Genomic DNA, 15,606 nt, shown 5'->3' with positions numbered 1-15,606 from the left:
GTAATGCTATCTATACCAGGGGTTAGGTTGGTTTAGCTGCATTGTTCAGGGGTATGGATTTTTCACACTCTTGAGCGTCATAGTTATATTAACCTAATTTCCTAGAATAGACCAAGCCTGAGAGAACCCCAAGGAAAAACCTGTGGTTAGCAGTTTTTCAAATAGATGTTCAGATACCATGGTGATGGGTGTACATGTAGGTGTACATGTAGGTGTGTGTAAAATTACACACACTCTCTCCCAGGGTTTTAGTTTGGTTGCACTAAATAAAGGAGAGTAAAACTCGGTCCCATGTCTTCGTTTCCCAGCATCTTACTCAGATACAGCCAGCTTTTGTAGATTACAGAATTTGTTTTTCAAATACAATGTTGTTATATTGTATGTCTGAGTCCTACCAGAGTCCTATGCAAATAACATGCTTGTGGTGTAGTAACTGTAGAAGCTGATCTTGGCCATGATAGCCCTGAGCGTTAGACCCTGTTTTAGTTAGAGACAGAATACTGGCCAGGACCACATGATCCCTTTTAAAAAATGATTTGTTAGATAGAACAAAGTTTAGAATAGCCCAATGTCCCAAGCCTTTCTCAGGTGTGTTTTTCTTCCTATGGTAGATATGGCCATAGTCTATTCGCATTAGCATCGTTTTAAAAGTGCAAGATACGGGGATTGTTTTCCTAGATGTTCCCTCATAAACCCCGGTAATCTTACTGGAGCTGTTTATTTCCCAGTAGAGGAGCTGCGTGATGCAGCGGTGAAGGAAGTGGCAATGGTGAAGAGGGACTGAGACCAGCTGGGACTTACTTCCCCTCTTGCTCTCACTGCTAGAGATGGTGCTCCAGTGAGAATTGCTGAAGTCATCATTGTCTGGGGAGGGAGAAACCGGTGTTTTTTAGTCACTGGATGTACGACACGGGAAAGGAGATGCAAGCTCTTAAGCACAGCCTAATACTGTTGGTGTTATGGATAGTAAGGCCTTGTTCATGTGGGGGATTAGCCCTGATTTTGCACGCGGTAGCCAGTGACCAAGAAAGCATGATTGGCCCTGGTTGAATATATTCTTGGTTCAAGGAGAGATGGGCCAGTGGTTAGGGTACTAGCCTGGGACTCAGGAGATCCAGTTTCAGTTCCCTGCTCCACCACAGACTTCCTGTGTGCCCTTTGTCAAGTCAGTTAATTGTTCTGTGCCTCAGTTTCCCATCTGTAAAATGAGGAGAATAATGCATCTTACATCACAGGAGTGTGGTGAAGATAATTACATTAAAAGATTGTGAAGTGCTCAGATACTGTGGTTATGGAGGCACTGAAGAACCTCAGAGATAGGTAAATGTAAATCATGGCTTTCCTTTGTATACAATTGATGTTTGTATGAGCACAGTTATGCTGGCTGCTGATGGCTGAATCCCAAGAAGGTTTCTGTTGAAGGGATCATACGGATCCCAGCAAGCTCCAGTTTCTCTGCTTTTGTGGAACGTTCCCTGACAAAACTTGAAAGAGGGGAATGAAAAGATTTTTGAGTCTTTGCCAACTTCATAATTTTGGAAGACAGCAGAGTGGCTGGTCCTTTATTGGCGCCCCTTGTATGACTTTCTCAAGTGCAAGGAGGATCAGCTTGAACATAAAGGGAGTTCAATGTTTGTTTCTGCTAAGGTCTGATTCTTTTCAAGAAGATGCAAGTTCTGGTTGGATTTCCAGCATCTTCATCGCCGACCTAACTTCACTTTGATTTGTGGACCCTCCTCCGATGCACCGTAAACTACTGTAAACAAGAGTTTAGGATGATTGGCTTGCAACTGTACTACTTTTCCTTTTTGCAATAGATTAACCAGCTGTGTGAGGCAAGTATCTACTTTGTAGCAACCATAACCATTCAGATTTTATAGTAGCAGCAGCACTGGGATTATATGGACAAGGTTCTAGTTTAATCGCTGGCAGCTAGTTTTCCTTTGTTGTTGAGGTTTGGGTGTCAGATGCTTTGCTTCAAATTGCTTTGTTGTTTATATTAATAGTTTCTTAGTTTTCCCCCATGGCAGCCCACGAGCATCAGAAGGAAAGAGCTGCCTGAGTAACACTGCTGCTGTTTTTGGGCTGGGGCCTTTTCAGATTGTGTGCTGCTGTTCTAGGGATGCTTAATGATTTTCTATTTAATGATAATTAACCTAACCTGCTGGGCTTGATGATTATGTATAGGAGGATTGTGGGAGCTTGGTTTTTAATTTTGGGATGACAATTCAGTTACTTAAGAAACCAAAATATTGTTTTTTAACAGTACACATGTTATCCAGGGATTTAAAACCAAAAGCACTAGTAACTTAACTGTTTCTGTCTGGACGGTATCAGGAATAAATCAATGGGAACACGGAGCATCCATCTGATAAACGATTGATACAAACAAGCATGTTTTTATCTAAAGCTACTATCAATAAGAGTTTAAGCAAACACACACATAGGCAATAGGTTTAGGACATCCCAGATATAGTTACCCACAGTCTAACATAAGTACAGCCAGAATGGGTCAGACCAAAGGTCCGTTTAGCCCAGTATCCTGTCTTCTGACAGTGGCCAATGCCAGGTGCCCCAAAGGGAATGAAAGTACAGGTAATCATCAAGTGATGCATCCCCTGTTGCCCATTCCCAGTTTCTGGCAAACAGGCTAGGGACACCATCCCTGCCCATCCTGGCTAATAGCCAATGGTTCATCTTCATGGAGGATAGCTCTCATGGTCTGAGATGGTTTTGACTGATCAGCAGCTGGGCTTCCAGGGCCCCTCTTTCCATCCAGCTGATGCGGAGTTTAGGTGTCATCTCCTTGCCCGAGGAAAAGCTCCCCTGAACTGCTCCTAGGCAGTCCAGGGGAGCTTTTCCTCGGGCAAGGAGATGACACCATTTACTTATCTTTTATAGCTAGCAGTGTAACTCTGTTTGGTTTTCAGCTGGCAGTGGCTGAACATACAAAATGGATCACTGCTGTACTGTCAAGTTCTGGGGTACACACAGGAATGTCAAATTCTGGGGTAGCCCACAAGGTGGTGGTGGTTTTTCCTGTCAGAGCAGATATTTGTGCTACACTAGAGAAAATGGGTAACCTCTTGATCATTATCTTTCCTTCCATTGTTTTCTCAACCATGGGGGCAAGTGAATTTCCATCTTCTACAAATAGGAGGGGATTGGAATGAAAATTGCGAGTATTACCTCCTCTGTTGGTTCTCTTATCAATAATCCCCCCAATAAACTATTAACAGTGGCCTGAACATGAACCATGTTTAAAGTAAACCATCTGCCTTCCTAAGCCAACAGGCATTAGAACTTGCTGCACCATTAACTAAGTAGAAAAAATGGTGCCTGTCTATTGGTTGCCTATAATCTGCTAGGCCAGTGGTGATGTCATAAGATAAACATTGGAACCACTTTAACATCCTCCTACACCAGCCCAGACAAGTTAGTTATCTTCTTCTACAGGCCAGGGGGAAAGGAAAGAAAACAAGGGCAGTAAAAGGACTTCTTGTTTAATAACATTCACCTGTTTCCTGCCTCCAGGAGATGCAAAGAGCTGCACTAGCTGGTTAGGAGCTTTCAAGCTAACCAGAATAGTCCTAGTTAGACTTTGGAAAGTCTTCATTGTTTTTTTGTTTTTTGTTTTTGTCTCCTGATTTAAGATTTTAACTTCATAGGTAGTCACTTGCCTTTCTAGCTAGGGTTTGCTGTTATTTCTGGTGCTGCTGGATGCTTGCCCTGGGGAGAGATCTCTCAAGATGGCACACACCTGTGTGCAAGGCTTGAAAATTTTTCTTCGCAATTGCTAACCAGAGACTGATAAAAAAGATGTAGAGAAGGGCACCATGATGTTCTAGGCAGAGTGGGTGTTGGAATTCCTCCAGCATGCTATCCCTGAATGGGCTTGGGCCATCCAGGCAAGATTCTGAGCTGTATCTCTCGGGAGAAACACCTGGGTGTGGGTGACAAAGGTGGCTTCATACCACCCATTGTGCCTCCTGTATACTGGCCTCAGCTGGCAGCCTATGAATATATGCTTGCTTCCCACCCATGGGTGTTTCTGAGCCCAGAATAGCCAGAATGCAAAGCACTCTGACTATGCCCCTCCCACTCCACCAGTCCCCCTCCTGAGCCCACCCCGGTATATCTGTGCTCAAGAGATGGCAGAGGGCTGTTATGCCATGCCCATGCCACTTGTGGAACTTCCCATTAGTGAGGAAATTCTCAGCTGGGAGGATCTGGTGGTCTTCCAGCCTTTTTGTTTGAGCAGCACTGGAGAATTGGGGCCATGACCTTTTCCATTAGACTGGCTAGCGAGTGTCTGTTAAATTTGAATCTGCTTTGTCTCCCTCTCTTGCTATGGGGAAGAGAAAAAGAGTTAGCTCATTCCTCCAACCCAAGAGGCTGTGTTGCTGGAGATGGCATCTAATAATCTCAGATTAAGGGCTTGTCTATATGGAGACTTAGCGTATGGCAAGATGGGGTGTGAATCTACAGTGCATAGTTTGCCGCACACTTACTGGCCATGTGGATCTTGCTACCATGCACTAAAAGTTCTGTAGTGCATTTTGAGCTACAACTCTGTCAAAGAACACACCACAGAACTATTATTGGGTGGTCAGAGGCTTCACATTGTCAATTAGTGTGGGGTAGATTTAACCTTGGCTTGCCACGCACTAAGTCTCTGTGTAGACAAGCTTGAGGTACCATTGTTAATGGTATTAGCTCTGGAGTGCTAGCTAATTACATTCTGACAGAAAGCTGGAAAAAATCACTAGACTTTCAACTGGATACCATATTCTACTTCACTTCCTGTCTTAAACCATTGCATAGTACTGAACAGCTGTGGCATTCCATCCCAGAGGAGATTGCATGTCTGAAGCAGATGAAATAATTTCTTTCAGGATGAGATGAGCTATGTAAGTAGAAGATAGTAAATCTCTAAGAAGGATGCACACATTGATTTGTTCTAGGGTAATGCATTGTGCAACTCATACTTCACTCTTGGTAGCCCACTTACAAACTTTTGTTTTCACAATCCTCTTTGAGAAGACATGTGGCATGTCAATGTTCCAACCAGAAGTGTGTCCTTTCTGCCCTTCCCCCCATTTATTCTTTGTCCCTCTGTCTTTTTCTCTTATTTCATTCTATTTTCATTTCCTTTGTGTTCTCCCCCTTTCCTTCTCTCCTTCTCAAAGCAGAGTAAGGAGATCCACAGAATCAATTTATCCCTGGGACCAGCTGTAGAATAAAATGGACTGAGTTTGCAAGGATTCAGTCTGCAACTGGCTTCATCTGGAAAAGATTTCAGTGGTTCCTCCTCTCTGCTGGTGCTGCCAAAGACCTTCAGGGCAACAGTAGGGTAGGCTGAGCTGTGACATGCTGCTGTATGAGAACTACTTCACTGTTGAATGCTTTCTCTCCAGGAAAATGGTATGTTATTCTCTGGGATAGGTTGGTTAATGTCTCAGATGTGAAACTGGTGCCTGGTGAGGCCAAGGAAGAGAGATATGACTAAATAAGTTTGTTTTTTAAACAGGCTATGGTATGTCTTTTGAGAGTAAATCTGGAGCCTTTCCTTATGGAGATGTATATGGGGTAAATCAGAAAATCTGGAAGGGACTGGGCAGAAAGTGGCCGATCTGGTGCTAATTCCTTTAACACAACTTGAATTAATAGAGCATAATTTATTTTGAAAAGTCTCAGAAAGCTGATCATAAGGGCAGACAGAACTCAGCAGTCGAGTGAAATGATGCAACTCCACTTAAGTCAAGTGAATTTCCCCAGGCTTCTGCTAGTGGGGAATTTTCCTGATGTCTCTACATGCTATAGAGAACCCCAGCCTTTTTTAGGGATGGGTTCTGAACTCAAGGGAGTGCTGCAGAGATCCTTTCTGTCTCTTTGACGCACCCCTCTGAGACTTTGCAGCACTGTTCGAGACTAGCATAACACAGCCTCAATGATGCACACATTGCTGTCTGCTGGGGAGGAGGAGCCACAGGTTCTCTGTTGCCACGTGTCTTGTGCGTTCATTTGCACCAGTGCAGAGTGAGTGCAAGACACTATCATTCTGGTGTGGTGGCATTTTGCACTGGCTTTGCATGAGTATAAATGACTGAACAGGGCAACAGAGAATCAGGCCTGGCGGTTCCCTGTCCCCTTAGGAAGTGGTGTGGCCCTCATTGCTGGTTTAGCACTGTGAGGATCCTTCACAGGAGCTTCCTTGGCTTCCTCACTCATCTCCCGCATGCATTTCAGGTTCCTAGCCTACATGTTCATTTTCTTCCCTTGGGAATTTTCTCCCCCCTTTCTCTTCAGACCAGTCCGAATCTGTTGCTGGGCAGTGCAGACGTCTCCTGCCAGTGCTTGTCAATAATTCTTTGCCAGGGCTGCGCCTCAGACTGCACAGAGTTTAAATGGATTTAAACACATTGTAGCTTTTTGTTTTAGCTCATGTTTTTCAGGGTTTATTTTTAGCAATTTTTAAATTAGATGGCCAAAAATCAGAGTGTTTTGGGGTTTCTCTTTGTATATAGCGGGGGTGGCCAATCTTACTGACCATCTGAGCTCCATATGACAATCTTCAGAAGTTCGAGAGCTGGGACACACCTGGCAGGGACCAGGGCTTCAGCCCTGCTCCTGCTGGGCAGACGTTCCGAGACATTCCACCCCCCACTGGGCAGAAGCTTAGAGACTCCTCCTCCCTGCTGCATGGCAGAGGTCCTGAGCCCCCCCCACCCCCGTTTGATAGGTGGAGACTGGACATGGTGGGGACTCTGCGAGCCCACTTTAACGCTAAAGGAGCTGCATGTGGCTTGCCACCCCGGAATATACTGTAATGAATAGTGTATATAATATACATTACTTATTACAACAGTATATGTTATGCTATGTTATCCAATACACTATACTTAGTTCGCTTTGCAGTCACGTATAAAGGGAAGATCACACAAGTGGTTGTGGGGGGAACCAGATGTGGAATGTTGTCCATGTTGTGGAATGTTGCTCAAACCTCTCCACTTGTTTTCCAGCTTGTACCATCAGGCAAGTGTCTGCTTCTTTGGTTTGGTTAATTAATTTATGTTAAATGCAGACTAAAAGGAATCTAATCTATATACATGTGTTTCTTCACTATTCCATCCTCCCCACCCAGTTTAGATCACATAAAGGAGCACTTACTAGGGGAACCATAAAGTCTTCTGTGAATAGAGCCACAAGCAGGAAATCTTCTTCATGTGCTTTTAATCCCTTGATGCTACTAACTGGGATTTTCCAGCATGGCTTGTGAATGCATTAGAGCTCCAGCCCTGCCATATCGGAGGAGTTAATAGCTTCAGCACTGTAGCAGCATTCCATTCTCAGGGCCATCCCTCTTGCATGAGCTCTCTGGCTGTCTGAAGAATGGCTGCATTCTTCATTATTTTGTTCTTAGTCTGAGTTTTTTGGAGGGGTGAGTTTCACCTGAGATCTTGGATTATTTTAACTAGCAGCATTGTGAAAAGCCACAATAACATTTCTCCTTCTTTCCCCCCCCCTTTTTATTAACTTTTATTTTAAGCTGCCCTTTCCTACCTCTCCTACCACTGAGAGTACTCTGAGCTGACAGGAAATAGATGTGATAAGATGTTGTTCCCAACCCCTGCCATCATATCTGTAATGGTCAAACCAAAAAAGCATCCTTGAGTCCCCACTTGGCAGCAGAAAATACAGCTGTTGGACACTTGATCAAAGCAAAAATAATCGGTTAGATATTGGTCAAATAATGTCTAAAATGGCCAAATGTTTTAAAGCACTAATTAACTGATTACTAATTTATTGTAACACCAGTAACAAAAAAGAGTAAGTATCAGAGGGGTAGCCGTGTTAGTCTGTCTCCACAAAAACAAAGAGGAGTCCGGTGGCACCTTAAAGACTAACAGATTTATTTGGGCATAAGCTTTTGTAGGTAAAAAACCCCACTTCTTCAGATGGATGAAGTGAAAATTACAGATACAGGCATAAATATATTGGCACATGAAGAGAAGGGACTTCCCTTACAAGTCGAGAACCAGTGCTGACAGGGCCAATTCAGTCAGAGTGGATGTGGTCCACTCCCAGTAATTGATGAGGAGGTGTCAATACCAAGAGAGGGAAAATTGCTTTTGTAGTGAGCCAGCCACTCCCAGTCCCTATTCAAGCCCAAATTAATGGTGTTAAGTTTGCAAATCAATTGTAGCTCTGCAGTTTCTCTTTGAAGTCTGTTTTTGAAGTTTTTTTTTTTTTATTGAAGGATGGCTACTTTTAAATCTGTTATTGAATGTCCAAGGAGATTGAAGTGTTCTCCTACTGGCTTTTGTATGTTACCATTCCTGATGTCTGATTGGTGTCCATTTATTCTGTCCAGTTTGGCCAATGTACATGGCAGAGGGGCACTGCTGGCAAATGATGGCATATATCACATTAGTAGATGTGCAGGTGAATGAGCCCCTGATGGTGTGGCTGATGTTGTTGGGTCCTCTGATGGTGTTGCTAGAGTAGATATGGAGACAGAGTAGGCAACGAGGTTTGCTACAGGGATTAGTTCCTGGATTAGTGTTTCTGTGATGTGGTGTGTAGTTGCTGGTGAGTATTTGCTTCAGGTTAGGGGGCTGTCTGTAAGCGAGGACTGGCCTGCCTCCCAAGGTCTGTGAGAGTGAGGGATTGTTTTCCAGGATAGGTTGTAGATCATTGGTGATGCACTGGAGAGGTTTAAGCTGGGGGCTGTACATGATGGCCAGTGGCGTTCTGTTATTTTCCTTGTTGGGCCTGTCCTGTAGTAGGTGAATTCTGGATACCCGTCTCGCTCTGTCAATCTGTTTCCTCACTTCCCCAAGTGGGTATTGTACTTTTAAGAATGCTTGAAAAAGATCTTATAGGTGTTTGTCTCTGTCTGAGGGATCGGAGTAAATGTGGTTGTATCTTAGGGCTAGGCTGTAGACAATGGATTGTGTGATGTGTCATCATGTGCCAGCAATGCCCCTCTGCCATGTACATTGGCCAAACTGGACAGTCTCTATGTAAAAGAATAAATGGACACCAATCAGACATCAGGAATGGTAACATACAAAAGCCAGTAGGAGAACACTTCAATCTCCTTGGACATTCAATAACAGATTTAAAAGTAGCCATCCTTCAACAAAAAAAACCTTCAAAAACAGACTTCAAAGAGAAACTGCAGAGCTACAATTGATTTGCAAACTTAACACCATTAATTTGGGCTTGAATAGGGACTGGGAGTGGCTGGCTCACTACAAAAGCAATTTTCCCTCTCTTGGTATTGACACCTCCTCATCAATTACTGGGAGTGGACCACATCCACCCTGACTGAATTGGCCCTGTCAGTACTGGTTCTCGACTTGTAAGGGAAGTCCCTTCTCTTCATGTGCCAATATATTTATGCCTGTATCTGTAATTTTCACTTCATCCATCTGAAGAAGTGGGTTTTTTTACCCACGAAAGCTTATGCCCAAATAAAAAAGAGTAAGACTTTATGGTCTTCAGTAGGCTTAGCTTTAGGTAGGTATTTATGCTTAATTACAAAAAACAAGTTAATTAACTGAGTTAATGCAAAACACAATGAAACGAAGTTTTAAACAATGAAAGAATAATAATAATTTTTGAACAATGTTATGTTACCCTTTAAATGTGCCTGTTTTTCAGGCCTGACCAGTTACAAAAGAAAAGAAAAATAAAATTAAACAGAAATAAAACAAACAAAACTCTAAAAAAATTTTTTTTTAAATGCTCATATGCTAGGTAGGGAGCAGACCAACTCTTAAGCCGCTTAATGGCTGTGCATCTTTTCTCTTGTGTTGAGGGAGGAGGTTTAATGACTGTGAACCCTCCTCTTCCTCCCCCACGTTCTTCTGCGTTAATTTCTGTATGTTTGTCTAGTCGGTTTAGACAAGCTGTTAAGGGCACGGACTGTGCCTTTTAACTTTTTTTAATGTGCTTAGTAAACTGGCATGTACATTGATAGCCTGGTACACAAATGAAGATATATATGCATACATATAATGTTCTAGAAAATTCCCAGCCAATCAAGATGTTCAGCTTTCAGTTAGTTTACCTTTTCTCATTGTCCGTAATTTACAGCAGCAAATAGAGAGAATACAAGGTTTTCCTGGGGCAAATTAAGTTTGGATAGACCTTGCTACTGAGGTAGTACTCACAGAGATGAGTTAAAGCCAACTTCTGTTACATAATGTTTTGAATAGAACTGGTTGGAAAAAACTGATTTGTCAAAACCAAAACTTTTTGAGGAAGTGTATTGGTTTTGACAAAAGTTTTGGTAACGGTTTAGGATAAGAAAGCACAAAGCTCCATTTTGTAATCCTATACTACATCCCAAAGGCCCAAAGTATATGCAGTGTATACGGGAACATGAGTTCTGAAGCAGGGGTTGGGAGACTCATGAAATCCTTTAAGAAATATCAGCCACTGATGGCCTGGAATTGAATCTAATGGGCAGCTTTCTAAACCCACGCACATGACAATGTTGCTGAAAATCGTCCGAGAGCTTTTTGTGTAGTTGATTACAGGCTGTTCTTTCTTTCCTTCCTTCCTTACAGAATCCCCTTTGTAAGGTTGCATTTCTAAAATTACAAAATATGTCATGAGACTAAGCTTTCTCAGGCTGTTTAGTTATTCAAAGGACATGCACAGTTAATGCAACATGCTGCATGCTTTGAGTTCCTTCTTTAGGCCCTGATTCTGCGAACATTTACTTAAATGAGTAAAGTTACTTATGGGTGGTTCTGCTGAGGCTACTCTTGTGAGTAATCTGCGTAAAGTTACAAAGGCCCCAGTCCTGCAATGAGCGTCACATGGGCAGAACTCTGCACCTTCGTAGACCTCGCTGTAGGGTCCTGGCTTATGGTTCCAATTCTACAAAAGGTTACTCAAGAGCTTAACTTTCTGGACTTCAATCAAGTAGTTCCAAGGAAGTCAGTCGATAAAGCTCCTGCATAAAACTTCTCAGGTTCAGGGCCTTAATTAGCATGTTATACCATAATGCACCTCCGGGGAGAAACATAATAGAATTTTAAAGGTGATCTGCAAAGTAAAAGCAAATAAAAGAACATTTGGTTTTATTCCCTTCTTGTTTCTTGCACGGAAAAGATCTGAAAGGTTCTTGTTGTGCTTTTACTTTAAAGAAGTTTTTCTGCCTTAGGAATATCAAGAATGTCAATGTTTTCCCTGGTTTGCTGAAGTCTGAGTTGTGTTCACAAACAGTTTTAACCACAGTAGAGAAGATCTGAGTATCTAATATAAAAAGCAAGCAAAGAAAACACGTTAAACGCTTTTCTGACCACCTTTATACATCACAAGCCAGAAATGACGCACAATTTTCTCCTTTTTCAGATGGCCTTTAGTATTGCAAAATAATTACTCAGAGGTGCTCACTGGGGGGCAGAAAAGGGAAGTAGTAAGTTACACAGTCAATTTGGAACTGTATAAGTTTAAAAATAACCGAGTGGAAAATAGTGCTAGGTGCTGCATTAGCCCTGGAGTTTTGCTATTTTTCATGGTTTTACAACTACCTTTTTAAAAAAGGTTTTCTCTCCCTTGTTGCTGTGTGCAATTCCCATGCAAACAGGAGAGAGAAGTGAGTAAGGGTCTGATACAAAGCCCATTGAAGTGAGTGGAAAGACACCTAGTGATTTCAGTGGGCTTTGGGTCAGGTCCTAAATGACTTCACAAGGGCAAAGTGAGACTGACTATGTACGGAATGCCACCAAATGCTCACAGTAAACAGACTGAAAATATAGAGAATAGGGAAGAACTCCTCAGGTGGTCTAACTTGGTGTAGTAGCTACATTGACTGAGGATCCTGGCCCATTTAGGGACAGATTTTCATAGGTGCTCATCAACCATGATTGTGGCCAGACTTTCCAAAGAGCTGAGGCCCCAGTTCAGCAAAATAATCATGTGCCTGACTTTAAGTACAGGAGTTATCAGTCCCACTGCTCTCTGTTTGTGTGCGTAAAGTTAGCCAGGTGCATCAGCACTTTGCTCAGTGAGGGCCTTGGCTTCTGTTTGGGCAGCATAACAAAGTGGCCAGACTTTCAGATACTCCCAATACTCATCCAGGAACTGCTGGGAGCTGAGCTCTTTTGAAAATCTGTCCCTGAGCCTCTGATTTACAGTTCAACTTGCTTTAACCTTTTCTAGCTACAAGTTCTAGAACAAAGCGTGTGTGACACACTCTATATGATTTTATAAAAATATGCTACTGAGTCTGAATTTAATGTAACTGGAATAGGCTTCATGCAAAAGGTCTCTTGTAAGGTATCATTACAAAGCTTATAATCTACTGAGTGTGGTCATCCTAGTTTTATAAATGTATCACTCTTGTATCTGAAACTAGAAATATGAAACATAACTCTGAGGGCCTATTGTAATTATGCAAAGTGTGGACCATTAGTGATGGTTTGGATCTTGATGCCTCCCGTCAGCCAGGACAATTGACTGTGAATGGCTCTGTTTGCAGGCAGGCCTTCCTGTGAGTCAGGCTGGAAGGAATGAAGGCTTGGAGTCTCACAGGAATTGTGACCATGTCACCTGGTACTGAAATCCATCTTAAACCTGGTGCTTTTCCATTGGGGGGACCCAGAGAGACAGAGGACTCCCGCCTTGTGCCAAAGCCATATAAGGGGGTGGAAGAGAACAAAGGGGGCTGCAGTCATGAGAAATCCCCTAGCTACCACCTGAGCTGGAACAAGGGCTGTACCAGGGGAAAGGATTGTGCCCAAACTTGAAAGGTGTCCGGTCTGTGAAAGAAACTTATTGAAACATCTCTAAGGGTGAGATTTTGTCTGCATTCAGTTGTTATTACAGTACTAGACTTAGACTTGCGTGTTTTATTTTATTTTGCTTGGTAATTCACTTTGTTTGGTCTGTTACTTCTTGGAACCACTTAAATCCTACTTTCTGTATTTAATAAAATCACTTTTTACTTATTAATTAACCCAGAGTATGTATTAATACGGGGGTGGGGGGGCAAACAGCTGGGCATATCTCTCTATCAATGTTTATAGAGGGCGAACAGTTTATGAGTTTATCTTGTATAAGCTTTATACAGGGTAAAATGGATTTATTTAGGGTTTGGACCCCACTGGGAGTTGGGCATCTGAGCATTAAAGACAGGAACACTTCTGTAAACTGCTTTCAGTTAAGCCTACAGCTGTTAGGGGACGTGGTTCAAACCTGAGTCTGGGTTTGCAGCAGGCTAGCGCAGTGGTTCTCAAACTAGGGCAGCCGCTTGTTCAGGGAAAGCCCCAGACGGGCCAGGCAGGTTTGTTTACCTGCCACGTCCGCAGGTTTGGCTGATTGCGGCTCCCACTGGCCACGGTTCACCACTCCAGACCAATTAGGGCTGCAGGAAGGGCAGCCAGCATATCCCTCGGCCCGTGCCACTTCCTGCAGCCCCCATTGGCCTGGAGTGGCGAACCTTGGTCAGTGGGAGCCGCGATCGGCCGAACCTGCGGCCGTGGCAAGTAAACAAACCGTCCCGGCCCGCTAGGGGCTTTCCCTGAACAAGCTGCGGCCCTAGTTTGAGAACCACTGGGCTAGCAGGTCTGGCTCAAACCAGGCAGGGCACTGAAGTCCTAAACTGACAGGGCAGGAAAGCAGGAGCAGAAATAGTCTTGGTACATCAGTTGGCAGCCTCCAAGGGGGTTTCTGTCATCCAGCCCATCACAGTGTGATTTTTTTGATGATTGTATCCCTTTAAGATAACAAGAGGAAATAAACATGTTTTCATGGTGTGCAAAAGTTGCTGGTAAAGTCAGACAGTTCAGTGTCAGAACAGTTTTTTTTTTTCACTCTCACATGGGTTTTACAGTATGCTTTGATCCCACTCACCTCTCAGGGTTAAGTAATGTAAAATGTAAGCTCTGTACATTTCCTGGACATATACCCCAACTGCACATTGAGCTTCTTCTCTTGCATGATGATCTGATCAAGCTTGCTGCTGCTATGGGGGTTGTGGTTTTTTGTTTTTGTTTAGGAGTGTAATGTTAGAAGTAATACAGCTGTAGATGGGATTATCAGTCTCTGCCCTGAATGACTGCATTCTCAAGTAGCCAAGCTTCCTTAGCTGAGGTTTTGATTGAAAGGTTCATTAGGGATTCCTTCCTACTCCAGGATCTCTGTCCGAACAAAATACTCTTTAAATTAATCACTTGCTGCTTTCCTTCTAGGTAGAGCAATGTTTCCTAGCATGAGGGTGGAACCCCCTTTGGTGTATCAGTTGGTGAGAGTCATGAGAGTGTGAGTAACAAAAACTATAGGAACCACGCTGTAAATGGGTTGTTGCACTGTCCCTTCCTATTCCCATTGTCTCTGCATTTTCAGGTGGGTGGCAGTGAACTCAGGCCAAGCTTCGTTGCCTTGCTCCTGTGGCACTTGGTTCAGCCTTGTGTTGCACCATTGGAAGCCTCCCTCCCCTGGAACACTAAAACAGTGTAGATTTTTGGTGAGTGGGAGCATGAGGAGGGGGATCAGAATTAGCAGGGAGGACGTGGGGAGCACTAGAGGGGAAGAGGAGAGACATGTAAAAGAGTAAAAATAAAAAGGCACAAAGAATTGCAGAGTAAAGGAGGGGATGTGAGAAAAGATGGACAAAGTGAGAGAGAACCAACTGGGCTGAGATATGTTGTGGGAGGTCTTGGCGGGTGTCCATCTGCCAGTCCATCCTCAGGATGGCCATTGAGCTGCAGCATTCACTCCTGTAACGGAACCCTGTGGAAGGAGTGCACAGGGATCTGGTGAAATTGTGGCCAAGCAGGGAGAGTTCAGTGGCCTTCTGACCTCACGATATAGATATCCACATGCAGGTATACAGAGGCAGCTGAGTTGAGGGCTGGCCGTCCTGTATTCTCCTCCAGCAGGAGCCATGTTGTGTTTGGCAGAATCCTGGTGGGATTTTTAGCAGCTATAGAGTACTTTCCACCAGCGGGAATTGGCTGTGAAGCAACATTAACTTCTTATGGGATAGGTCCAACCAGGAACTATTCCAGAGAGCATCATATCCCTAATACCAGTCCCCTCTGGCACCTCTTTCTAGTTCTGCTCATGTAAATCTAGAAAAGCATGTAGGCCATAATGATTGAGTTGGGTTGCCCTGAAATGAGGGCTTTAATCTCTTCCCAATAATTGCAATTCACAGAGATAAACACTAAGAGATTATAACAGAACTAGCTCCTCTAGCTAAGGCTATGTGATAGTTTCCATTCAACTCTCTTGCTCAGAATTTACTGCAATTTTCACCCTTGCCGCTGAAATTTTCCAGTTTAGCCTCTGCCAGAAAGTACCTTTTTAAAAAAGAGCAAAAACTGTTCAGCCATTCTTGAATCTGAGGAGATTAAAAAACCCACACTTTTGCATTGTGAAAACATTCTTGCAACCTGGCCCTGTGGGCAAATTAGAAGGTAGCTGAACATTGGAACAAATCTCACGAAATGGCTTTGTCAAGAGGAAATTGGGTTTGAGTGAGTTTTATGAGTCTTTGAAAATCATGCGTTGAGCCTGGGCAGTGGATTGATTTATTTATTAAAATTACTGTTACTGAAGAAGTTTCAAGAAGAAAATAAT

The 15,606-nt window shown here is 43.3% G+C and overlaps 1 protein-coding gene across 9 annotated transcripts in view; it reads left to right on the top strand.

The window, feature by feature from the left end:
• ST6GAL1 (ST6 beta-galactoside alpha-2,6-sialyltransferase 1) overlaps nt 1-15,606 on the top strand; it is a 120,608-nt gene that overhangs the window by 28,016 nt on the left and 76,986 nt on the right. For 2 of the 9 annotated variants that reach the window (XM_043492745.1, XM_043492746.1), the window contains one exon: nt 14,214-14,283. The exons of the other annotated variants lie outside the window; for them this stretch is intronic. The gene's annotated coding sequence lies outside the window, so the exon portion shown is untranslated. The remainder of the gene's footprint in view (nt 1-14,213; nt 14,284-15,606) is intronic. 9 annotated transcript variants of the gene reach the window in all.

Source organism: Dermochelys coriacea, chromosome 9 (assembly GCF_009764565.3).
Source record: "Dermochelys coriacea isolate rDerCor1 chromosome 9, rDerCor1.pri.v4, whole genome shotgun sequence".
Taxonomy (NCBI): Eukaryota; Metazoa; Chordata; order Testudines; family Dermochelyidae; genus Dermochelys; species Dermochelys coriacea.
The sequence above is the reverse complement of the archived record's forward strand: the minus strand, read 5'-3'. Positions and strand labels throughout refer to the sequence as shown.